The sequence below is a fragment of the Cervus elaphus genome, chromosome 28 (assembly GCF_910594005.1).
Source record: "Cervus elaphus chromosome 28, mCerEla1.1, whole genome shotgun sequence".
Taxonomy (NCBI): Eukaryota; Metazoa; Chordata; class Mammalia; order Artiodactyla; family Cervidae; genus Cervus; species Cervus elaphus.
In genome coordinates this window covers 62,447,175-62,472,718 of record NC_057842.1, presented here as the reverse complement: position 1 = coordinate 62,472,718, position 25,544 = coordinate 62,447,175, and the positions used below count along the sequence as shown (strand labels likewise).

The 25,544-nt window shown below is 43.8% G+C and overlaps 1 non-coding gene across 1 annotated transcript; it reads right to left on the bottom strand.

Moving 5' to 3' along the window:
- Positions 1 to 5,078: 5,078 nt before the first annotated feature.
- Positions 5,079 to 5,152, bottom strand: TRNAE-UUC. Its single transcript has one exon. It is a non-coding gene; the product is annotated as a tRNA-Glu (tRNA).
- Between the last annotated feature and the right edge of the window lie 20,392 nt (positions 5,153 to 25,544).

Below are 25,544 nucleotides of genomic sequence, written 5' to 3'. Positions count from 1 at the left end.
TCTTTGCAACCCCATGGACTATACAGTCCATGAAATTCTCCAGGCCAGAATATTGGAGTGGGTAACCTTTCCCTTCTCCAGGGGGTCTTCCCAACCCAGGGATTGAACCCAGGTTTCCCGCATTGCAGGCAGATTCTTTACCAGCTGAGCCACCAGAGAAGGCTTTCTATTGATAGAAATCACCTTAATTTTACTTTTGGGCCTGCATCCTGCTGGGTTGGTAAGTCATTCCTGAGGTTTCCCTGCCCATCTCCAGGTTGCATCCAAGCATTAAGAGGCTCAGTCTGGGAAAGCTGCTCCCTCGAAGGCTCTACAGAGAGCAGAAAGACGCTGGTGGTCAGCCTGAAGTGGCTTCCCCCAGCCCTGAGGAAAGACTTGGGGTCCTATCTCAGTCTTGGCTGGGCATGTCTTGTTCATGCAGAGAAACCTAAATGATATTCAGATGGAATCTTTCCATTTGGTTTTCTTGAGAGATTCAGAGAAGGAAAGGGAATTTGGGGATCCCACATGTAGCCAGCGTAGGGAGAGAGGGTGTATTGGCCCAAGGACCATGTGATGCATTTTCATCCTCTCTCCCTCCTCTCTGCACGCCTTGCACTGGCAAAAAACCCAAGTCTTCACCAGGCCCCCTTTTGTCTGTGAATGCGATCCTTTCAGCGTGCCCTTCACCAGGCCCCTGGCAGTGATGACGGAAGAATCCATGTGCGCTTTGATGGCCCGGGGAAGCATCTTGGGGATGCCACTATTCTGGTCTACACACTTCCTCACACTGGGGTGGGTCCTTCCACATCCTCCTATTCCTTCCTTCATTTTCCCACCACCAGCACTTCTGATGGTCCTCATTTGTGTGCGCCCAGATCCCCCTTTGCGCCTCTGTGAGCCATCCCATACACGAATCCTCACATGAGCCTTGCAGAGCGGCCCTGCTCAGCATCTCATGCCGTTCACTCAGCCCTGAGAGCGCTGAACCCCTTTTGCAGGCCATTTCTTGTTTTCCTTTGGGAGTAGAGACTGTTTTCTGTGTGTGTCCTTCAAGTCCAGTACGACATACGGTGTCTGCTGCCACTGCTGCGTCCATGGGAACACCAGAGGGGCCTTTGGAGGATTATAAGTCAGTCATTCAATAACTTTTATTTAGCAGCTGCTGGGTGCTATACTACATTGGGTCCTGGAGTCTCAAAGATAAATTGGTGACATCTCTTATGTGCGCATGAGAAAGCAGAAGGGTGCGTGTCAGCAGAGTCCCCTGGTGGAGAGTCTAGCTGTCCCCAACCACTTCGGGCGAGTTTAGAACCCCTTCCTCTCTGCTCTTCTGTGGCCTCAGCCTTTGTCCACGATAAGTGTATTTCGTGGACATGCTAGTGTGCTTAACATGCCATCTGTATGTCAAAAAATCTAGCGCTTGGACTTCCCTGATGGTCCAGTGGTTAAGACTCTGAACTTCCGATGCAAGGGGTGCCAGTTCGATCCCTGGTCAGGGAACTAAGATCCCACAAGAGGCACGGCACAGCCAAAACAAAAAAATCTAACCATTTATTATGAAAGTGTTAAACATATATGCAAGTAGAAAGAAGAGTGTAACAACGGTCCTTCTCTGCTTCAGCAGTTATCAACATTTTCTATTCTGGTTTCATTTCTCCCCACAGTTATTTTTCATGAGAGAGAAATTTAAGGCAAATCTTAGATGCTGTATCATTTCATTCACTAATACCTCAGGATCCATCTCTAAAAGATAAGGACTTTTGGAAAAACGTCACTGCAAAACTCTGATCACACCTAACAAAGTTAACAATAATTCTCTACTGTCATCTAATGTCTGGGTCGTGTTTATTTTTTCTCCAGTTATCTCAAAAATGTCTTTTTGAAATAATTTTCATTTTTAAAGTTAGGTCAATAGTTGCATTTGATTGATAGGTTTCTTAAGTTTCTTTTTTAATGCAAAACATTTTAAAAGTTGTCAAATATATAGTTATTAGAATTATCTAAATGTCATTTATATAAAAATTGGTATATCACATTAGGTGATTCTATAAAATAAAAACACAAAATCACACACTGACAACAATTCCTGCAATCCAAGAATACCACCCCCCCCATCAATACTGCAAATTACAAACACATTTTTTAAAAAGAGATTCTTAAGTTTAATTTCCCATCACTTCCTTTCCCGCCCTGCACCATCCCTATGTATTTGTTGATGAAATCAGCTCAGTTGTTTTGTTTCCACAATCAGTTTTGGCGGATTCTACTCGTGGAGTGTTTTTACTATGTCTTTTTATTACCTGCATTCCTGTCAATCAGCAGTTAGCTGTAGAAACTTAGCCATCCCAGGTGGTGAAAGTGGTAAAGAGTCAGCCTGCCAATGAAGGAGATTCAGGAGACCTGAGTTTCATCCCTGGGTCAGGAAGATCCCCTGGAGGAGGAAATGGCAACCCACTCCAGTATTCTTGACTGGAAAATCTTGTGGACAAAGGCCCATCCACAGTCCATGGGGTCACAAAGAGTCAGACACGACTGAGCTACTGAGCGTGACCATAGTCATATCGTGTTTTTCTGACAACAATACGACACTGTTGTAGCTCTCCCGTTACGCCACATCGGGATGTGCATGTTGTATCCTCGGGGTCTGGGTTCTTGTCCTCCCGTTTTGACCTGCTGCTCCACGGCGGGGAGGGACGCTCAATTACTGCAGCCTCCAGTCTGTCTGGGGACCCCTGAGTCCTCACGGGTTGAAGAGCCAGCGAGTGGCTCTGCTGAGGGAGCCAGGAGAGGTTTCCTGCAGGACCTGGGTCTTGACAGGTGAGCAGGCATCGGCAGGTAGGTGATGGGGCAGACAAGCCAAAGAACAGACCTGGGTGAGTTCAGGAGTTGGCTTAACACTTGTGGGCACGGTCACGCTCAAGGACAGAGCAAGCACAAGTAGTGAAGCGGCATTCACTTCAGCCTTGGTAGTGATGTGGGCAGAGAAATAGCTCATAGAATTGTGCCAAGGCCACTTCTCTGCTGTCTTTGGGTTCGTTCTGCTTGCAGCACCGATGAAAAATGCCCCCTGAGCCTCAGGGGAGGGTTGCTGGGAAGCAGTGTCAGTAGCTCGTGGGGGACTCAAGGGTCTTATAGACGTCAACGCCGTTCACCCACTCATCCATGGAGACAGAAGGGAAGGGCCTGGCAGAACAACAGCCTTAGACTCCAATCTAGATTGGACTGTGGCTGGCTGAGTGACCTTGGGCAAGTCCTCTAAGACAGGAGTCCCCAACCCCGGTTCTGGTCCTTGGCATGTCAGGAACCGAGCCACAGGGAAGGAGCTGAGCAGCAGGTGGGCGCGTGAGCAGACCCTCATCTGTACTTCCATCCCCTCTTTACGCTCTCATACGGCCTGAGCTCCACCTCCCGGCAGATGAGTGGAGGCATTAGATTCTCAAAGGTGCTCCGACCCTACTGTGCCCAGCGCAGGCATGAACTAGGTTGCCTACTCCTTATGGGAATCCTACTAAAGCCACGCCCACCACCCCGGATGTGGAAAAATTGTCTTCTATAAAAAACTGGTCCCTGGGGCCAAAAAGTGTGGGAACCGCGGCTCTGAGAGTTTTGAGGCAGTCTGAACGTGGGGATGTCAACACCGACCACAGAGACTGGCTGTGAGAAGGCACGTTAAGTATGCACGGGGCACCCACCGTAGGCACCGGATGGTTTTGAGATTCGCGCCTGCTGATTCTCTCCCTTGCATTCTGCAAACACTTAGAGGGACCAGTGACTGCAGGGGCGCCGTGCCAGGCACGGGGCGTGTGCCCCGGAGCCCGTGCCCAGGGACGGAAGAGATAAGGCAAGTGGGGGTTCACAGGTGGTCACACCGTGAGTCGGGAGGGGTCGCCACCAGAGGCCCGCAGCTGAAGGTGCAGTGAGACCGCCGGCCTCGGCCGCCTGTGTCTCCGCGCAGGCCGGCGCCGTCCGAGGCCCGCGGGGGCCCTCCCTAGACCACAGCCTGCTCTGCTTCTCCTGTTAACGGCAGGAGCAGACTCTGTAAACTGCATGTGAAGGGAAAAAGAACAAAAGGACTTTTTCTGCTTCTCTGAGGACGGGGCAGTCTACACTCACGACCTGATGACATCCCTAACCTAGGGATAAGGACACAGGCGTCAGGACGCCTCCCTCTTTGCCATAAAGTCAAAGCCGCTTGGGGCCAGTCGGGTGCACTTGGGGTCAGCGACCTTCATCTGATTCGTTTTGTCTGCGACGCCGCAAAACTCAGCTGGACGATCCAATCTGATGGAAAGTACACACCGTGGCCGGAGCCTGAGGATAACGGGCAAGAATCCCCGCGGTCACACGCCGGGCGCCACTGGGGCACGTTCTGCCCGCAGGGCCCGGAGACGGAGAGCAGCATTTTCTCTACGGGAGGCACAGACTCCGCGGGGATTTGTCTCCAGGCGGCACTATAGCCTCCCCTTCTGGCACCATGGAGCCTGTTCTTCCGCCAGGATTTCTGGCATCAGGAGAAGTGAAGGGGAGCCGGGCCAGGCAGCTTCCGGGGCGGGGAGAGGTGGGCCTCCCCCAGCCTCTCTGAGCCGCCGAGCCCCCAGGCTGGGGCTGTACGGGTGAAGGGTGGGCGGCCAAGGACAGACTTCTTTTCTGTGAAACCTTCATGCAGGGATTCATCTCCACAGCTTGCATCACGCTCGCTCCTGGTGCATCTGACAGCCTGCGGGTTGGGGCTGCCTTTGCAGCTTTGTTAGGCATCACAGCAGCTGAGCAGAGTTTGCTTTTTTTTTTTTTTTGAAACCCCAGTTCCCCGAGCTAGTCTTGAATTTCTCAGGCTTTGCTTTTGTGAAGCCCTTTTATTAAAACTGTGTGATACAGTCACTGAAAAGATCAGAAGGGGAAAAAAAAAAGAACATAAAGAAGGGAATACCCAGGAAACCATTGTAGGGATCAAGAAGTAGACCATTCCTGGCTCCCAGAAACACAGCCCCCTGCTTGGTCACACTCCTCCCTCTTCCCTGGCTTTTTTTTTTTTTTCTTAACAGCCAGCAGGAACGCACATTTTTTTTTTCCCCCTAGGCAGCTTGTGGGACTCTTAGTTCCCTGACCAGGGATTGAACCTGGGTCCTCAGCATTGAAAGTGCAGAATCGTAACCACTGGACCACCAGGGGATTCCCAGTTCTTCCTGGTTTTTCTTTCTTTTTTTTTTTTTTAATTTAAAAATTAAAAAAAATTAAATGTTGTGTTGGTTGTGGCCATACAACAATGCAAATCAGCCATAATTTGCTGATTTGCCATATACATATCCATCCATCCATACATACATATACATGTACATACATACACATATGTATGTATGCAGCCATATACATACATCCCCTCCCTCCTTGGCCTTCCATCCCTCCCCATCTCATCCCTCCAGGTCATCACAGGAGCCAGACTGGGCTCCTTGTGACTCACGGCAAGTTCCCATCAGTCACTCATCTTACACCTGATAATGTGTCTATGCTGATGCTACTTTCTTCCTTTTTCCCACTCTCTTCCTCCCTCACTGTGTCCACAAGTCCAGTCTCTACGTCTGTGTCTCTTTTCCTTCCTTGCAAGTAGATTCATCAACATAACTGTTCTAGATCCCAGGTTTTAATGCCAATTGTTTCTTTGCTTCTCTTTACGCTTTGGCCACCGAACTCTTCATCTGGAAACACTGTAATTTATCCTTGCAAGCTTTACAATGTATAGAAACGGGATTATACACCACCTGTTATTTCCCTGCTGGTTTCTTTTGCCCGGTATCATGTGTGTATGAGGCCTCCACGTGGTTCCCCAGAGATGGAGTTCGGCCATTTTCCTGGCTACATGGTATTCCCTCGCTGGGACAGAACAGAGTAGTCACTCTGCGGCTGCTGGCCCTTGGAGAGGTTTGCAGCTGGGACCGATCCCAGCGATGCCGCAGAGAGTGCCCCTGCACGGGTCCCCTGGGGCATGAGTTGCTCCTAAAAGCTGCGCTGTCGCTTCGTGTGGCTGGGGACGGGGGCTTCGGCCCCGCTGCTCTTCAGGGAACTGACTGTGGATTCTGGATTGTGCTCCAGCCCCTCTCCGGCACATCACTGGGTGGGAGGATCGGCCTGGAGGTCACTCATTAGAATTCTCCCCAGAAATCAAGGGAGGAAGAAGCAAGAACTTTCTGGGCAGGAGAAAGGGAACCACTTGAAAGGGTACTGAGCTGGAGATCAAAGAGCCGTTCGAGCTGCTGGCTTCTGATGTGAGCCGTTCCTGCACAGCCTGCAGAAGTGAATTCACTTATCTTCAGAGCTCGCCGTGCTCCCCACTGACGCCTCCTAATCAGCCAGCCTCCACTCAAGGCCAACAGCATCATCATGAGCAAGTCCTGGGACTCAGAGCCAGCGTGCCCTTGGCAGCCGCGGGCACTCGGCCCTGCTGGAATTGCTTTGGGGAAGAGCTTTGAAGCCCATTTGCAGAGGCTGTAAAATCAGAGAAAGCTGGAACCGAAGTCCTTCGAGATCGTCCCAGGCAGGCTCTGTGGCTGTTTACAGGCTTGTGGGGCAAATTTGAAGAGAGGGAGTGTTTGTTTTCCTTCCGTGGAGTTGGCACCTCCCTTCCCCTCCTCTTTCTCTGCCCTTTTGTCTTTTTCACGCTCATGCCTCTTTATTTCAGAAATTAACTTGTCTACTCTTCTATCATTAAAGAATAGATAAACATTTCCCTCCAATGAGCCTTGGACAGGGATGCCAACCAACACAGCCTTTAAGATCACATTTGCAGAACAGAAGACTATGAGGAGGAAAAGCAAACATGGGGAAAACGGTTGTCAGGCCAACCGTTGGGTGACAGAGGCAGGAAGAATGGCATCAAATGGGAGCGGCCATGAGGGAACCCTCTGGGGAAGCTGGAATGTTTTATATCTTGACTTTGGGGGTGGGTACCTCGGTGAATGCCTCTGTAAATAACCTATGCATCCGCTACAGCAGAAATTAACACACCATGGTAAAATCAATAAAGTTGTAAATTCAATAAAATTTAAAAAGTCATCCAGCTGTCCACTTAGATTCGTGCACTTTACTGAATGGAAGTTGCACACTGGAAAAAAAAAAAGAAAACTCTAGAGATTTCCCTGGTGGTCCAGTGGCTGGGACCACGTGCTCCCAGTGCAGGGGGCCCAGGTTCAAGCCCGGGTCAGGGACCTGGATCCTGCTTGCTGGACCTAAGAGATCCCGCAACCTGCAATGAAGACTGACGACCTGGAGTGTCGCAATAAGACACGGGACAGCCACATAAATACATAAATATTCTAAAAAGAAAGAAAGAAGAAGCTGTCAGGAAGTTTCTTCTTGCCCTGATCATCTGCACTTACCCCCAGTTTCCTCCATCATCCTCTCAAGTGGCGTACACATCACATAGCCATGTGAAATAAACCCCTCAGTACCATGCTATAAATTTTACTTTAAACAGTAATATTATTTTAAGGAAAAGGGCAGAAAGATTGTTTTTTTATATCTACCCATGTATTTATCACTTTTGAAGATCCTTTTGGGAGATCCAAGTTTCTATCTATTTCCCTTCAGTCTGAAGAGCATTCGTTAAGTATTTCTTATAAAGGCTGACAAAAAACATTCTTAGTTTTCCTTTATATGAAAATTGTTTTTACTTTTCCTTCAGTTTCAAATTTTCATTGAAAAAGAATCCTAGTTCTCCCTCCTCCTTTTCTCTCCCTCCCTCCCTTCTTTCTTTCTTTTTCTCTTCAGTGTAATTTAGATTTTTTCCCCCATATTTTTGGCCTTTTTCTTCCCCCTGATGAGAAATCAGCTGCGATCTGTATCCTCGTTTCCCTGTATATAATGCGTTGTTTTTCTCTGATGCTTTCAAGGTTTTCTTTTTACATTTGGGTCCCAGTATTTTGACTAAGATGACAGAAGTGTGGTTTTCGTTTATTCTGCTTCAAGTGCCCTGAGATTCTTGAATCTATGAATGTAAGTCCTTTGCCAAACATGGGACTTTTTGTATCATTTTCTTCAAAGGTTTTTTTTTTTTTTTCCCACTGCCTTCTTCTGTTTTCTCTCCATCTGAGGCTATATGTATTATTATTAAAACACGTGTGGTTTTAGTCATTCAGTCCTGTCCGACTCTGTGACCCTATGGCCTTTAGCCCACCAGGCTCCTCTGTCCATGGGATTCTCCAGGCAAGAATACTGGAGTGGGTAGCCAGTCCCTTCTCCAGGGGATCTTCCCGACCCAGGGATTGAACCCCGGTTTCCCGCATTGCAGGAAGATTCTTTACCGTCTGAACCACCAGGGAAGCTGTTGTTATTATAACACATAATAATATTACAACACTGTGTGTGCATCCTCGGGTGCTCAGTCGTGTCCAGCTCTTTGCGACCCCATGGACTGTAGCCCCCCAGGCTCCTCTGTCCATGGGATTTTCCAGGCATGAATACTGGAGTGGGTTGCCATACATGTATTATTATTATGTATATTAATAATATATATATTATCACATGTGTAATATTATTAGTATGTACTATTATTTCCTATTTCTCATAAGTCTCTGAAGCTTTATTTTATTTTTTATTTTTATTTTTTTAATTTTACTTTACAATATTGTATTGGTTTTGCCATACACTGACTTGAATCCACCATGGGTGTACATGTGTCCCCCATCCTGAACCCCCCCTCCCACCTCCCTCCCCATCCCATCCCTCAGGGTCATCCCAGTGCGCCAGCCCCGAGCACTTGTCTCATGCATCCAACCTGGACTGGCGATTCATTTCACATATGATAATTTACATGTTTCAATGCCATTCCCCCAAATCATCCCACCATCGCCTTCTCCCTCACAGTGTTTTATACATCTGTGTCTCTTTTGCTGTCTTGCATACAGGGTCATCGTTACCATCTTTCTAAATTCCATATATATGTGTTAGTATACTGTATTGGTATTTTTCTTTCTGGCTTACTTCACTCTGTGTCATAGGCTCCAGTTTCATCCACCTCATTAGAACTGATTCAAATAAATTCTTTTTAATGGCTGAGTAATATTCCATGGTGTATATGTACCATAGCTTCCTTATCCATTCGTCTGCTGATGGGCATCTAGGTTGCTTCCATGTCCTGGCTATTGTAAACAGTGCTGTGATGAGCATTAGGGTACACGTGTCTCTTTCAATTCCGGTTTCCTTGGTGTGTAATATTATTAGCATGTACTATTATTTCCTATTTCTCACAAGTCTCTGAAGCTTTATTTTTTTTAAATGTTTTCTCTCTTCTTCAATTGGATAATTCTCTTGATCTGATTTCACATTGACTGACTCTTCTGTTATTTCCAACCTACCGTTAAGCTCATCCAATGAATTTTTTATTTCAGATATATTTTTAATTCCAGTATTTCCATTTAATTCTTTTATAATTTCCAGTTATCTCTGGTTATTTTCTGTCCACTCATTATATTGCTTTATATATTTGAGCACCATTGTAATGGCTGTTTTAACACACTTGTTAATTTTGCATCTAAGTCATCTTGGAGTTGGTTTCACTTGACTGTCATTTCTCTTGTGTGGGAGTCATATTTTCTTATCTCCCCTCATGTCTAGTAATTTTAGATTATATCATGGATATTATGAATAGTATGTTGTAGCGTCCTTGGCCTCCATTCGGTTACTATAAAGGGTAGTGCTCTTCTGTTTTAGCAGGCAATTAACCTGGCTAATCCAATCTCAAATTCTAAATTCCCCTGCATTATATAGCAATTAACATTTCTGTTTAGTTCTTTCAGCCTTAGCTGGGCATCTTGGTATTAGCCTATCGTATGCTTACTTTAGAGTTGGCCAGAGATTTTCTTAGGGTTTATATGTAGAATTGGGGCTTCCCCTTTGGGGCTCTCTTCTTTCCAGTATTTCCCCTCCGTTTCCCAGCTACTGTTGCTCTGAATATTGTCTTCTGATTACTGAGCCAGTGAGGTTTCTATTCAAACTTTGGTTGCTTTCCAGTGACATCATTTGTGGACTACACTCAGGAAAAAGGACATTAAAACTGGGCAATTATCCAAGTGCCAAGCTTTTCCTCTAAATGTTGACAACCAGTTTTTTGTCTGCTTTTGGCTACTCTCAAATGGCTTCAGACATTGGTTTTGTGTGTGTGTGTGTGTTTTGTCCAGAGTGTATAATTGTTACTTTGAGAGGATTGGTCTAATATGAGCTACTCAGCAATTACTAGAAATGGAATCTTGTCATCTATTCTTGCCTAATGATCTTAAAACTTGATTTTGTGTTTGTTTTATTAAAATAGTATGGTAAAGCTGCTGATAAAAAATGCTTTCTTTGGCATCAGAAATGTTTCCAGTGTTAAAAAGGTAGTAATAATAAAAGTGCAGTAACTTTTAAATCATAACTTAATAAATATGCTAGTACAAAGCCCTAAGGATAATATTTTCTTTGGAAAATTGGATAGTTTCCACAAACAAGGAGCTTTAGAATAATGGAAAAATTTCAAGAATCCTTTTCTAGTAATTTTTTTCTCATTCCATGGAAAAATGAAAACTTTTCTTATTTGGCTCACTTTAAACTTCATCCTTCAGTATACTCTTTATATTAACTTACACAATATGTGGGTGCTAAAATAGATTTCAATTTTTGTGGCTAGTAATGTTAAAAGAATAGAGTTGAACCTAAAAAAATAGAGAAATTTCATTACTTTAGGGCTAACCCTTGTCTTTATTTTGGAGGCAGATCAGAAAGAAATTTTTGTGCATTAAATAAAGAAAAATCCCATTCTGGCTTTCTGCATACTATGTAAATCATCCTGTAAAAATTCTAATGCTTCAATCTATCATTTCGTTTGATTGGTGAGTACTGAGGTTCTCACGGAATATTGGAGTTAATACTATTGTTGTGTATGCATGCTAAGTCACTTCAGTTGTGTTCAACTCTTTGCAACCCTATGGATTGTAGCCCACCAGGGTCCTCTGTCCAGTGGATTCTCCGGGCGAGAGTACTGGAGTGGGTTTCCATGCCCTCCTCCAGGGGATCTTCTGGACCCAGGGGTCAAAACTGAGACTGTTAAAAGTCTCCCATGTTGGCAGGTGGATTCCTTACCACTGGTGCCACCTGGGAAGCCCAATACTATTGCTGGAACACAGATATAGAAAATGCTAAAATCCCTGATGTCTTTGCTCAGCAATGAATCCTGAAGTGCTAAGTTTCCCAGACTTCTGCATCTTATAAGATATAAAATGAATAGAACCTGATATTTTAACCATGGCTAAACTTGCCCAAGAGACAAGGTTAGCCTATCCTCCAAGACATTGTCTTTTAATATGAGGTATTTATCTTGATTGTATTTTATAAAGTCTTGAATATTAATTCCCCAATTTTTAAATGATTACCATTTTGAAAAATGAAATAACATATTACTATACATGACAAATAATTTTATTAAGAAATCAAATTTCAGTTCAGTTCAGTTCAATTGCTCAGTTGTGTCTGACTCTTTGTGACCCCATGAACCACAGCACGCCAGGCCTCCCTGTCCATCATCAACTCCTGGAGTTTACCCAGACTCATGTCCATTGAGTTGGTGATGCCATCCAACCATCTCATCCTCTGTCGTCCCCTTCTCCTCCTGCCTTCAATCTTTCCCAACATCAGGGTCTTTTCAAATATGTCAGCTCTTAGCATCAGGTGACCAAAATATTGGTGTTTCAGCTTCAACATCAGTCCTTCCAATGAACACCCAGGACTGATCTCCTTTAGGATGGACTGGTTGGATCTCCTTGCAGTCCAAGGAACTCTCAAGAGTCTTCTCCAACACCACAGTTCAAAAGCATCAATTCTTCGGCACTCAGCTTTCTTCACAGTCCAACTCTCACATCCATACATGACCACTGGAAAAACCATAGCCTTGACTAGACAGACCTTTGTCGGCAAAGTCATATCTTTGCTTTTTTATATGCTGTCTAGGTTGGTCATAACTTTCCTTCCAAGGAGTAAGCGTCTTTTAATTTCATGGCTGCAGTCACCATCTGCAGTGATTTTAGAGCCCTCAAAAATAAAGTCAGCCACTCTTTCCACTGTTTCCCCATTTATTTGCCATGAGGTGATGTGACTGGATGCCATGATCTTAGTTTTCTGAATATTGAGCTTTAAGCCAACTTTTTTACTCTCCTTTTTCACTTTCATCAAGAGGCTCTTTAGTTCTTCACTTTCTGCCATAAGGGTGGTGTCATCTGCATATCTGAGGTTATTGATATTTCTCCTGGCAATGTTGATTCCAGCTTGTGCTTCCTCCAGCCCAGCGTTTCTCATGATGTACTCTGCATATAAGTTAAATAAGCAGGGTGACAATATACAGCCTTGAAGTACTCAATATATGTCAATAATATTTTTCAGGACTCAAGTACATGTTATTTAATTTTCTTTACCCAATACCAGTATTTTCTTTTTTTGGCTACTCTCTGCAGTTTGCAGGATCTTGGTTCCCTGACCGGAGGTTGAACCCAGGCCCTAGCAGTGAAAGTGCTGAGTTTTAACTACTAGACTGGCAGGGAACTCCCACCATTATTTTCTTACACAATAAAACAGCAATGTACTTTCTTGAAACATGTGCTAGGTGGCCTGAGACAACAAATATCTTTTACAAGAGCCAATACATTTACATAAGCAAGGAATGAAGGGGATAGACACGATCTTTCTCTTTTCAAATATTCATTAATTTACTTTGTCATTTATTTGGCTGTGCCTTAGTTGCAGCATGTGGGATTTAGTTCCCTGACCAGGGGTTGAAGCCGAGCCTCCTGCGTTGGGCGTGGGGAGTTTTAGCCATTGAGCCACCAGGAAAGTCCCCTAGACATGATCTCGTGTGGCCACTAAAAAGTTTCACACGGTCCTACTGTCGGCATATTCTGCTCAACCACTGACCCAGGAGAACCTGGAAGAAGCATTCTCTAAATTCTCAAAAGTATCTAACAGAAATGTGAATCTTTCAGCTTTAGAAAAACAAACAAACAAAAAATCATATTAACAAACATTTTGTTATTTGATCCAAATAACAAGTTACCAGCGTGTGCTTCGTTACGCTGCTGATCGTATTTTCACAAAACTGTTGTTCTGGTTTATGTCATCCTGGATGGATGTTTTGTTGCATTCTCTTGTTAAAATTAAACCAAAGGCCCTGGATTTTAGTTGTTTGGTTTTGGAGATTTTAGTGTAAGGAGGAATCTAAATGTTTTCCGTATGAAGCTCATGGGAAAGCACTTTAGTGTAAAAGATCACTGGAGAAAAGGATATTCTCCAAATCAAGTCACTGTGCTTGCCAAGTAACTGAGCTATTTCCTGACTCTGTATTATGGCATATTGGGTCCCAGACCCTAGATCAGCAGTCTGGCAGGATAGTGTGGGAGTAAGACCTGGATGAAACTCTAGTGGTTGCACGGGATAATGTCTTATTCTCCTCTTTTCTTTCTTGTGCAAATGTATTGTCTCATAAAATACGTTCGTTGCCTTTGGCCACTCAGCATGTGGTCCAAGGAAATATTTCCCTGTTTCATTTTATAAAAATATACTGGCATTGGATAAAGAAAATTAAATAACTTATGAATTTTGTGTCTTCAACCAAAGTTGTGAGAAGTGAGTGAAGAGAGTTTATTAAGCCAGAGGGCAGTAATCTGACTTCTGTTCTCTTAACTACTTACTATGTATGGGTTGTGATGGGACCCCATAAGAAAAATTTCACCCCCTTCTTCCTCATTTCCTGTCAGTTTGGAACAGATGCAGTTTATGTATTTATTTAAAATTAATTTTTATTGGAGTACAGTTGATTTACAATGTTGTGTTAGTTGTCTGCTATGCAGCAAATTGAATCAGTTATACATATATCCAACTCTTTTTTAGATTCTCTTCCCGTATAGATCATTATAGAATATTGAGTAGAGTTCCCCGTGCTATACAGTAAGTTCTTATTAGTTATCTCTTCTATATATACTAGTGTGTATATGTCAATCTGAATCTCTCAATTTATCCTCCCCCTCCCCTTTCCCCCTTGGAAACCATAAATTTATTTTATACATCTCTGACTCTATTCCTGTTTTGTAAAAAGGTTCACCTGTAGAAGATGAAGTTTAAATAGTATAGAGCTAGATTTGTGTGTTACCAAGGAGAAAGCACCCTGCCCAGTTGCTACCTTTTTCTTTCAACCAAAAGAGAAACTTGTGCAAGGCTCCAAGAAATAATCCTTCGAGTCAAGATATAAAATAAAAGATTTGGAGTAGAACCAGTATTATTATAGCATTCTAGTATTATTCTATAGGACTTGACTTTAGTTTTATTCTAACCAATTCAAATGTATTCTAATTTTGTTTGCAGTCCCATGGACTGCAGCCCACCAGGCTCCTCTGTCCATGGAATTTTCCAGGCAAGAATACTGGAGTGGTTGCCATTTCCTATTCCAGGGGATCTTCCTGACCCAGGGATCAGACCCACATCTCTTGCATCTCTTGCATAGGTAGGCAGCTTCTCTACCACTACACCATCTGGGGAGCCCAATATTTAGATGGTAACTATCAACAGATGTAGTCCACATAAGCAAAAGCTTACTGGGGTCATCAATAGCTTTTGAAATTGTGAAGAGGCCTTGAGATCACAAGGTTTGAGAATTATTGCTCTTATGTACTATAAAATTTGGATGGAAAAGGGTGTTGGGTTTATTTGTTAAACATGTTATCCTTCCTTTTCTTTGTATTCCTTTCTAGCAGAGTAACTTGTAAGTTACCGAACCTTGAAATTTATCAGTGCTAGGAAGCTATGGAATTGCATTTTCATGAAATCGCACTTTCCCAGTATCGGAGACAACTTTCTGATGATCTTCCCAGCTCACCATGTTACTCCTACTAACAAGATCCTGGCATTATGTTTGTATTACGGATATCAAGCCCTGTTACTGTTGAATAGAACAGAGTAAACTTAAACTCAGCCAATTAGAATCTCAGTCCCAGGAATTTGGTGCTGAGATTCAGAGGCAGCCAGTAACCTTTTCTTTATGGCCTAAACTGAGTTAGTGAAAACTCAAGCAGAGGCAAATCACCCACATAAAGATGATCTGAGAGAGAGAGAGAGAGAGAAGAGACAGGAGTACTGAGAGAAATAAGGAGAAATCAAGAGGTCCCCAATGGCTTTCTGGGTCTTTGCTCTAGACCCTTCTGAAGCTTGGCTGCCTTCATGCCCCTGGGTTTTATGAATTACCCTTGTAATCTTAAAGTAAAATTTCCCTTTTAATAAATCTAGCCCAAGTTGATTTCTGTTGTTGTTAACGAAGCAGATCTGAACTCAGACACTCAGTTTCTATAAAACTGAAATTCTTGTGACAGCATTACTCTGGTTTAAGGGTGCAATAGAAAATATCTCAGAAAGAACTAAAATTAATTTGTTTTAAGAGAAAGAATAGGGACATTGATAAGGAAATGTATCTATTTAAAATTTTAGCAATGTTTATAGGCATCACTTTTCTTTAGAAGGGCAAGTAGAATGTGGTGGATGGGTAATCTGCCAGCCCTTATTTAAACTTTTAGCAATGCTTATAGGCATCACAGAAGGGCAAGTAGAATGTGCTGGATGGGTAATCTGCCAGTGAAATGAAGGAGCATCTGTCTTTTCTGGCCCATCTAGTTACCTAGTCCCTTCTCTGCTATATTGGAGTGTGCGTGTGTGAGCGCACATCACATACACACTTTCTGGCCTGTTACTGAGTCTAGTCTTATACTGCTCACCCCACGATAGGCCAATCAACTGAGAGATAAGGTGTTGGCACAAGAAGATAGTAACTTTATTCAGAAAGATTGAGAATCTGATGGATTAATGTCCCAAAGAATCATCTTCCCCAAGTTAGAGTTCAGGCTTCTTTTATACTAAAAGGGAAGAAGGTAAAAGTCTTGGTTCCAGCCAGGCTCTGGAGGAGATGTGTTAATTTCTTCCTTCCTGCAGCCATTCACTGCTGGGTCTGGTTAGGATGTCTTCTGTGAACTAAACAAAGGTATTTTAGCTGACACTCATTACCTGGGCTTCCTTGGTGGCTCAGATGGTAAAGAGTCTGCCTGTAATGCAGGAGACTTGGGTTCGAACCCCGGGTCAGGAAGATCCCCTGGAGGAGAGAATGGCAACCCTCTCCAGTATTCTTGCCTGGAGAATTCCATGGACAGACGAGCCTGTCAGGCTACTGTCCGTGGGGCTGCAAAGAGTTGGACACGACTGAACGACTAACACTCATGCCTTTGGGACTCGCCTGGGAGGCAGGGCTCCCAGAGATAGGGCATTATATATAATCTAAACTTACAGGCAACATTCCTTTAATGATTAACTTGTAACGGTATACAAAGATTCTTTCTTATTGCATAACCACTTCGTTTTGATGTTACCATGTTAGTTTTTACTAAACTCTGTGGCTAATTCTGTTGTGTTCACCACTGTAACCTCATGAACTTAGAACAGTGCCTGGCATAGTGTGGGCACTCACCGTTTGCTGAGCAAATAAATAAATGATCATCTTAAATAGCTGTGAAGGAGGTTCACTAGACCAAGTATGATGTAAGTTAAAATCTCATTAAGACTTTATTTTGATTTTAAAGTTCAAATTTGAAATGCAGTTTTCACTGAGAAAAACAAAAGTCTTTTCTCTCACCAGAAGCTCTTTGCTGGCAAGCCTCTGTCTCTGGCACACCATCCAGAGTCTTGCTCGTTTCCTTGTCTCTGACCAGTCCTCGCTGAGTTGTCTTCTTTCTACACCCTGAGTTCTGTGTAGCTTCCTACTGATGAGATGCCATCCTGGTCTGCACGATGAGGAGGAGCAGAAGTTTAAGATGGAATGAGTGACTGAAACCAGATCAAGGAGAGGTTTGAGGTCCAGGCTGAAGAGTTTCAGCTTTATCTTTTGAATACTAGGATGCCCTAGAAGAGGACTGTAAGTTCTTCCACTCCATGAGTTCTTCTTACCTGAGGAAATGCATCTTATAGGGAGGTTCATGAAGCCTCCGTGAACAGAATGGATTAGAAACAGATCCCATGGCCAGAAGATCCATAAAGAGCTGTTGTTATGGTCTGGGTACGGAACGATGAAGACACTGTTTAGTTTCTTCTGACTGTAACTGTGATGAAAGGTGCTTAGGAGTCTTCATGTATCTTCAGAGCACAGAAGAAGAGGCAGGACTAGGTTTCTTTTTTTCAAGACGTCTATGCTTAGAGCACAGTGTGGGCAGGACATGTACGTAGGATTTAGGAGTTAATATAATTATATAGTTTTCATGCCTCCATGCCATTGTTCCTGGTATTCCATCTTTCTGGAATGCCATCACCCTCATTCTCCTGCAACTGAAATTTCTTTCATCCTTTAGGTTCACTTCCTCTTTGTCATCTTCCCTGATCTGCAAGTTAGAATTAAGGTCTCCTTCCTCCCACCTTCTAAAGAAGGAACTCTTTCTTTAGGAGACACTCATTCCATTATGCCCTGTACAATGTTCATCGCCCACTTGAATGTGACTCCAGGGGGAAGGGACCACGATGGACCCGACCTGTGTGCCCCACTGTGCCCGGTCCCTGGCTTGCACTTAAGTGAGGGTGAATTTCGTCCCTATCGCATGACCTTGAGACATTTTAAAAATGAAGGCAGAACTTTGCCTATATTCTCGGTAGCTGAGAAACCACTAGATGAGCCATTCTATTTATTCACAGTGGTCACAACATTGCCAAAATGTGAACGACTTCATTTAAAGTTGTGAAAATCACATACTCTGCATTCACACCTACCAATTTCCAACTGGCTGGGCAGTCTTGAATGACTTGCATGGCTATGCTCTTTCCTGAATGTTAACGAAACACCAAGATTACAGGGTAAACCTGTTAAGTGACTGATTCAGAGCTGAATCCCACTGTTTAAGTTCCCTGCTTTTTTGGGAGATTAAATGACATGTAATTTAGCTGTGTGGGTCTAGCATTGCTTACAGTAAATGGTGTACATGTTGGAAAGTTTCATTAGTCAGATCTAACAACTTGACTACACTCTTCAAAATCTAAGTGATTAGGACTCATTCAGTGAAATGAACTGGTGCACAGGAGTAGGTTCATGACTCAGATAGCGTGAATGCCTTTTACAAGGTTTTAGTAGCGGAAAAGGGGCCCACAGAGGTGATGACTTTGGACTTGGGTCTTTCATACAAGCTCTGTGCCAAAAAGCCCTTTGTTCCTCCAACATGATCCCTCAGCTCCTGCCCCTCCTGGGTGGAGAGGAAGTGGATGCAGAGTCTAATATGAGGTTGGGTGTGCAGTAGAGGCCCAGGGCTATGCTCATTTGCCTCTTGGATACAGAGCTCCCATCTCAACTATACAAGATTGAGGAAAATTACATTGCGCAACATTATTCAACTGTATTCAAACTCATTTGTTGGGGATTGACAAACACAAAAGAGAAAAGATTCTTAAATAGCAAGGCTGAGATTGAAGAATACCCCGACAAGTGGAGGCAGAGACCAACTTCTCCCTGCAGGTCAAAATTTCCTCCTACCCCAAGGGAAGGGAAGGGAAGAGGACTGAAGGGAAAGGAAGGGAAGGGAAGAGAAGAGATAAGAAATCCGGCTTCCTTTGGCTCCTGCCTTCTGTGGGAGACTTGGGATTTTCCCTTTGTTCTCAAATATGAGATGTTTTAGGCAGCAAGCAACACAAGAGCACAGAGAAGCCTATTGGACTGTCTTTTATAAGCAGATAATTTAGGGTGGCCCTCAACTGCTTCACGATCATAGACACTACACCACACACAGGTTGTGGGCAGTTGGGTCTTCTGTGGAGTGGTTAGATGAGCTCAAAGAGACAGGTGTCCACTTACTTCTACAATTTGGCAACATCAGTGGTGTCCACTGCTGAGAAGACCCTCAGTATTATTTTGGTTTTTTTAGCCTGACAACCATTCTGTCCCTGCTTCACAGCACAAATGGAATAGCTGCTGTTGCTTTTGAAGGACTATTACTATAGGATTATTATTTAAAATATACTCAGCAAATTATTTATTCCAGAGGGGCATCAAATATTCATGGAAGATGCTCATGGAAATATGTTCATTAGTTTATTCTGAGTATCATCAATTCACCTATTCATGCATGTATTTTTGCCTTTTCATATTGGTCAGAATGAAACAGAAGCAGAAGATATTAAGAGGTGGCCAGAATACACAGAAGAACTGTACAAAAAAGATCTTCATGACCCAGATAACCACAATGGTGTGATTACTCACCTAGAGCCAGACATCCTGGGATGTGAAGTCAAATGGGCCTTAGGAAGCGTCACTACAAACAAAGCTAGTGGAGATGATGGACTTTCAGCTGAACTATTTCCAATCCTATAAGATGATGCTATGAAAGTGCTGCACTCAATAACCAGCAAATCTGGAAAACTCAGCAGAGGCCACAGGACTGGAAAAGGTCAGTTTTCATTCTAATCCCAAAGAAAGGCAATCCCAAAGAATGTTCAAACTACTGCACAATTGAACGCATCTCTCATGCTACCTAAAGACCTGTCCCAGCAGACTCCCTGGAGCACAGAGGGCCTCACTCCACCTGAAATCCCTCAGGGGTTGTTGGAGGTTAACAGCGCCAGCAGCATGGGCTTCAATCTCTGTGGAGACAGAAAGCAAAAGCCTTTGTGGTTCAGTTGTTGGCAATGGTCTTGGCAAGCACCAGTTTGTCGTTGACATGAATTTAAGAGGCTTTAATCTGCTGAGTAAGTGATGGAGCCTTGCTTTGGAAGCGGGTTTTCTGATGCTACTCCCAATGCTGGTCATACTTTGCTGTTCTGTGCTCCTACCACTGGTAATTGGTTAATTTGTTTACTTGACAGATTTTGAGGACTTATTACAGGCCTGGCACTATGCTAGGGACTCGGACAGCACAGAATAAAAAAAGAAAACAGAACCTGCCTTCAAGTAATATGAGAATTATAATACAGTGTGATAATGCTACGGTGAAATGTATACCTGGGGTGTAGGGGGCTCAGAAGAAGCTCATTGCCCTGGTGCTAAGGTGGCTGAAGAAAATTTCTGAAGGAAGTGAGCCCTGAAGCAGGGAGTTACTTGCTGAGTGGGTAGTAACCAGGTAAAGAAAGAGTGAGGACTTCCCTGGAGGTCCAGTGGTTAAGAATCTGCCTGCCAATGGAGGGGACATGGGTTCGACCCCTGGTCTGAGAGGATCCCACATGCTGAGGAGCAGCTGAGTCCATGTACCACAACTCCAGAGCCCACGATCTGGAGTCCAGGCTCTGCACACCGCTGCGGGGAGTGGGCCCTGCTCGCCAGATCGAGGGGGGCCCCCCCTGCAGCAACGACGAGCCAGCACAGCCAAAAACAAAAAATAAAAGATTTCAGAAAAAATTTAAATGCTAAAAAAAAGAAAGGGTGAGTGCAGGACATCACAGGCAAAAGGAGCAGGTCTCGAGCAAGCACAGTGCGGTTCAGTCCAGTTCAGTCCAGTTCAGTCCAGTTCAGTTCAGTCGCTCAGTCGTGTCCGACTCTTTGCGACCCCATGAACCGCAGCATGCCAGGCCTCGCTGTCCATCACCAACTCCCGGAGTTTACTCAAACCCATGTCCATTGAGTCAGCGATGCCATCCAGCCATCTCATCCTCTGTCGTCCCCTTCTCCTCCTGCCCCCAATCCCTCCCAGCATCAGGGTCTTTTCCAATGAATCAACTCTTCTCATGAGGTGGCCAAAGTACTGGAGTTTCAGCTTCAGCATCAGTCCTTCCAATGAACACCCAGGACTGATGTCCTTCAGGATGGACTGGTTGGATCTCCTTGCAGTCCAAGGGACTCTCAAGAGTCTTCTCCAACACCACAGTTCAAAAGCATCAATTCTTCGGCACTCAGCTTTCTTCACAGTCCAACTCTCACATCCATACATGACCACTGGAAAAACCATAGCCTTGAGTAGACGGACTTTTGTTGGCAAAGTACAATTAGGGAACCACAAATAGACTGAAGAATGGGATGCTCAAGGCTTGAATAGGACTGATGCAGTCACTTATTACTAGTGGGTTGACTGCTGAAGACTTTGCTTTCAAGTCAGTTTAATAGCTCCAAAGATTTTGTTCTCTAAAAAGACTATTTCATGGCAACGTCACGGCCCTCAACTCAGTTATGGGTTGGTCATTTTCGGACCCCTCTGAAGAATGTGCCAATGGTCTGAATAAGACTTCCCAGTAGGATTTGAAAACCTGACATTAGAATCATCAACAATCCATTGTTCCTAGAACCTTGACTCCCTTCCTGGGGTTTCTCTGATCTCCTTGTGAAAGGTTTGCTTTGGAAAGAAGCCTGAACCCTCTGTGAAGTGGCAGCAAGCTGGTTTCTAACAGGAAGTTTATGATCAAATGACTTGTTGACATATACATCTTGAAAGCAGCATTTGTTTGTTTGATGTTTTCTATTATTCACCAAGGCCTATTCCTTTAGGATTTTCAGTGTCCAAATGTATTCTAAAATATGCAAAACTGAACATATCAAACCTTCTAAATCAGCAGGGGATACTGAATCCTTGTATCCACCCAGGTGGATGAACCAGACTGTAAAAGCTGGCTTTGCCTGCATCTGAAAAATGCATTCCGTTTTCATCATAGCCATGGAAGTAAGTGTGCATGCTAAGTGTGTCCAACATTTTGTCAGACTTCCCTTTGGACTGTGGCCCACCAAGCTCTTCTGTCCATGGAAGTCTCCATGCAAGATTACTGGAGGAGGTTGCCATTTCCTACTACAGGGGATCTTCCCAACCCAGGGATTGAACTTGAGTCTCTTGCATCTCCTGCATTGGTAGGTGAATTTTTTACCACTAGTGCCACCTGGAAAGCCACGGAAGCATCAACCTAATCTTAGTTTGTTGATTTCAATTTTAGGAACCCTCAGTTGGCCTAGTCACTAATTTGTAAGGCAAAATCTTTTTATATATTATCCCTAGCTCATCCAGATATGAGGGAAAATGAATAGAAACCTCTCTTAGAAAAGGGCTAAAACCTGACCCAGCAATCCCACTCCTGGGCACACATCTGGGCAAAACTATAGTTTGAAAACATATATGCACCCCTATGTTAATAGCTGCACTATTTAAAATAGCCAAGATAGGGAGACAACCTGAAAGTCCATCAACAGATGAGTGGATGAAGATGAGATATATATATATATAAAACACATCTTTTTAAAATATATATTGTATATATATACACAGTGAGTACTATTCAGCCATAAAAATGAGTGAAATAATGCCGTTTGCAGCAACATGGAGGGGCCTGGAGATGTCACACTAAATGAAGTGAGTCAGACAGAGGAAGATGAACACTGTACAACATCACCTACGTATGAAATCTAAAATATAACACAAATGAACTTACGTTCAGTCCCTGGGCTGGGAAGGTCCCCTGGAGAAGGGAAAGGCCACCCGCTCCAGTATTCTGGCCTAGAGAATTCCGTGGACTGTATAGTCCATGGGGTCACAAGGAGTCAGACACGACTGAGCGACTTTCACTTCGCTTCACTTCACAAAACAGAAATAGACTGACAGACCTAGAGAAGAATTGGCTGCCAAGGGAGGGAGGAGCTGGGGGAGGCCTGGGCTGGGAGTTTGCGGTCAGCCCAGGCACACTATTGCAGGGAGGGTGGATGAACAGCGAAGCCCCACTGTGCCGCACGGGGGTTGGTAATACATTTGTGTGTGCTTGGTCGCTGAGTGACGTCCGACTCTTCGCGACCTCCTGGACTGTAGACAGCCGCGCTCCTCTGTCTATGGGATTCTCCAGGCAAGAATACTAGAGCAGGTTGCCATTTCCTTTTTCAGAGGATCTTGCCAACTCAGGGATCAAACCCTTGCTCCTGCATTGCAGGCGGATTCCCCACTGCCTGAGCTGCCAGGGAAGCCCATTAATGTGGCATACCATGCTCCTCCGTCCATAGGATTTTCCAGACAAGAGTACTGGAGTGGATTGCCATTTCCTTCTCCAAGTAAACCATAATGTAACAGAATGTGAAAAAGAATATATATACATGTGCAAAGCTGAATCACTTCACTGTACACTAGAAACTGATACAACATTGTAAATCAGCTATACTTAAATAACATAAATTTGTAAAAACAAAGGAAAGGGTTAAAACCTATAGTTGAGTTGATGCACATCCTTTCTTTCAGACTCTCATGGTCACATTGAGATCCAGAATACCTGTTGAACAGAAGTGCTACCAGAGCTTCTCAGGAAGGTCAGAAGAAGTGCTACCAGAGCTTCTCAGGAAGGTCAGAAGAAGACTAAAATGACTCCAGGACCCTCTTCTTTTTTATGATCCATAGAGGGACTTGGCCTAACAAGCCCTCATGGAATATCATTTATCCAAAAGGGATCAGGTGATAAATCATCTAAACTCATCCTATCCTGTAGGAGGGAAGGGTTGGCTAATCCTGTTATGGCCTTCTCATGTTTTTGGTGTTTTTATTGGGTGACCATAGGAACCACACATATAGGCGAATGTGCTCTGAATTTTGGTCATCTTTCTGCCATATAGGCTCAGAATTCTAGCATGGTCCTCTAAATTTTCATTGCCTGGGTTATCTCAACGAAAATATAATTGAATCACTTCCCAGGGTTATTGAAAAGGTTTGCAATTAAAATCATTCTTTAGGTGAGAGACAGTCTTGTGTTGGAATCACTCTGCTGTTTGTCCTGCAAGTTTTTATTACTGAGGCTCTGTCTCCTTTAAATTTTTTGGTCCTTGAAGCATTGTCTGTATCAGCTGGAATTAGGTTAGGCTGCATATAACAGTAAAACCCCAAATAACAGAGGATTCACAAGTGAGGATTTTATTTCTCTCCCATGTAAGTGAAATCTGAAAGTAGGCAGCTAGATTCTGCAAGCATCAGAAACACAGACATCTTGTATCTTTCTGTCACATACTTCTAGTCCAACATGTTCATTCTCAAGATCATGTCATAATCTAAGATGGTTGTTGGGAGGTAATGTGTCTTATCTTTGATGCCGGCCAGAAACAAGAGGAGAGACAGAAGGACAAACAGCTTTGCTGAGACAGTTCCCTTGAAGCAGGCTACCTAGAGGTCTCAAATAATTCCTCCACTTTGTCTTACTAGTCAGGCATGTGACCACAGCCAGCTGCTAGAAATCCCGGGAAACGTGACTTTTAGGCTGGCTGTCTTGCCATCCTAAATAAAATCAGGGTTCTGTTACTAAGAGGGAGGAGAGAACTAGAGCTCTTTGCCTTAGTATAATCCTTTAATATCCAAACATCCATGGCATCATTCTTAAATATTGAACACATTCATTCTAAACAGATCCTCAAGGAATCAGAAGCTAGGATTGGATACATGTTTGGGTTGGATTTTGAAGGCAATAAGAATCAGTTATTATTAAAGATGAAACATTGGCAGTTCTTATTACCTGTGGGGTGGGGGGAAGCATTACGTAAGTGGTCACCCATGCAAGTCTTTGAATGTGAGTGGCTGTTGCAAAGATCACTGTGGGGGCCACATGAAGAATCTAAGATCTGTGGGTTTGTCTTCTTGTTCCAAAGTACCCTGAAAAACATAAAGAAAACAACAGTTTCAGGTTTTAAATTCTCAGCTCAGTGAGTGATCAGAAGACAAAGAAATTTCTAAGGTTGTCTTGAAGAATTTTTACAACATCTAATAGCAGAGGACTTCTGTAGCTGAAAATCATATTCAGCATCTAATCCTGTGAGTTGCTGAATTGCAATATAGTTTGAATTTACAGTCTTGCCAGGTCTCTCAAGTAAAAATTAGGACACAGACAGGGAAGAGTGGGGCCCATAGAATTGAAATAAGGACGTTGGGGTGAATTGGATGATTGAGAACCAAACTCACAAACTTTATTTTTGGCACGAATTACTGTATTACTCAGTGTTTTTCACTTGTAGACAATACCCACGCTGGTTAATAAGGCATGACTCAGAAGGCTGCAACACTTATGGTCACCGTCTGTTTGCCGTGACCTAGTCTATGACCTCACCTGGATGAGGCAGGCTGGGAAATGTAGTCTTTGGCTGGATAGCCACGTGCCCAAATAAAACTATTACTGTAAAAGGTAGACTGAATACTGGGGAGACAATAAGTGGTATTTCCATTAACTGAGTCAAAGAATGCAGAAAGGGGAGCAAGTTTGGTAAGGAAGTTGTGGGCAGGCAGAAATAAATTTGGGTTGGGAAGTATCTAAGAGGCTGTGGCACGTCTAGTGAGAGATGCCTGTTAAGATAGACAGGGGAAGGCAATCTTACCTAGGGAGAGTTTAGAGAGAGGGAAGAGGGTCAAAATGTAAGGATGAAGTGGAAGAAGGGGAGTGTCTGATAGAAATTAGAGAAAAGCAGACAGAGAAATAAGAGATTTAGGAGAAGGTAACTCTCTGAGAAGTCATAGAGAGTTTAAGGGAGGAGGCAGTGATCAAGAGAGTCAAATGCTTCTGCGAAGACAAATAGAAAAGGGGCAGAGGAATGCCTTTTGACTGGTCCATTGCTGACTCAGTGG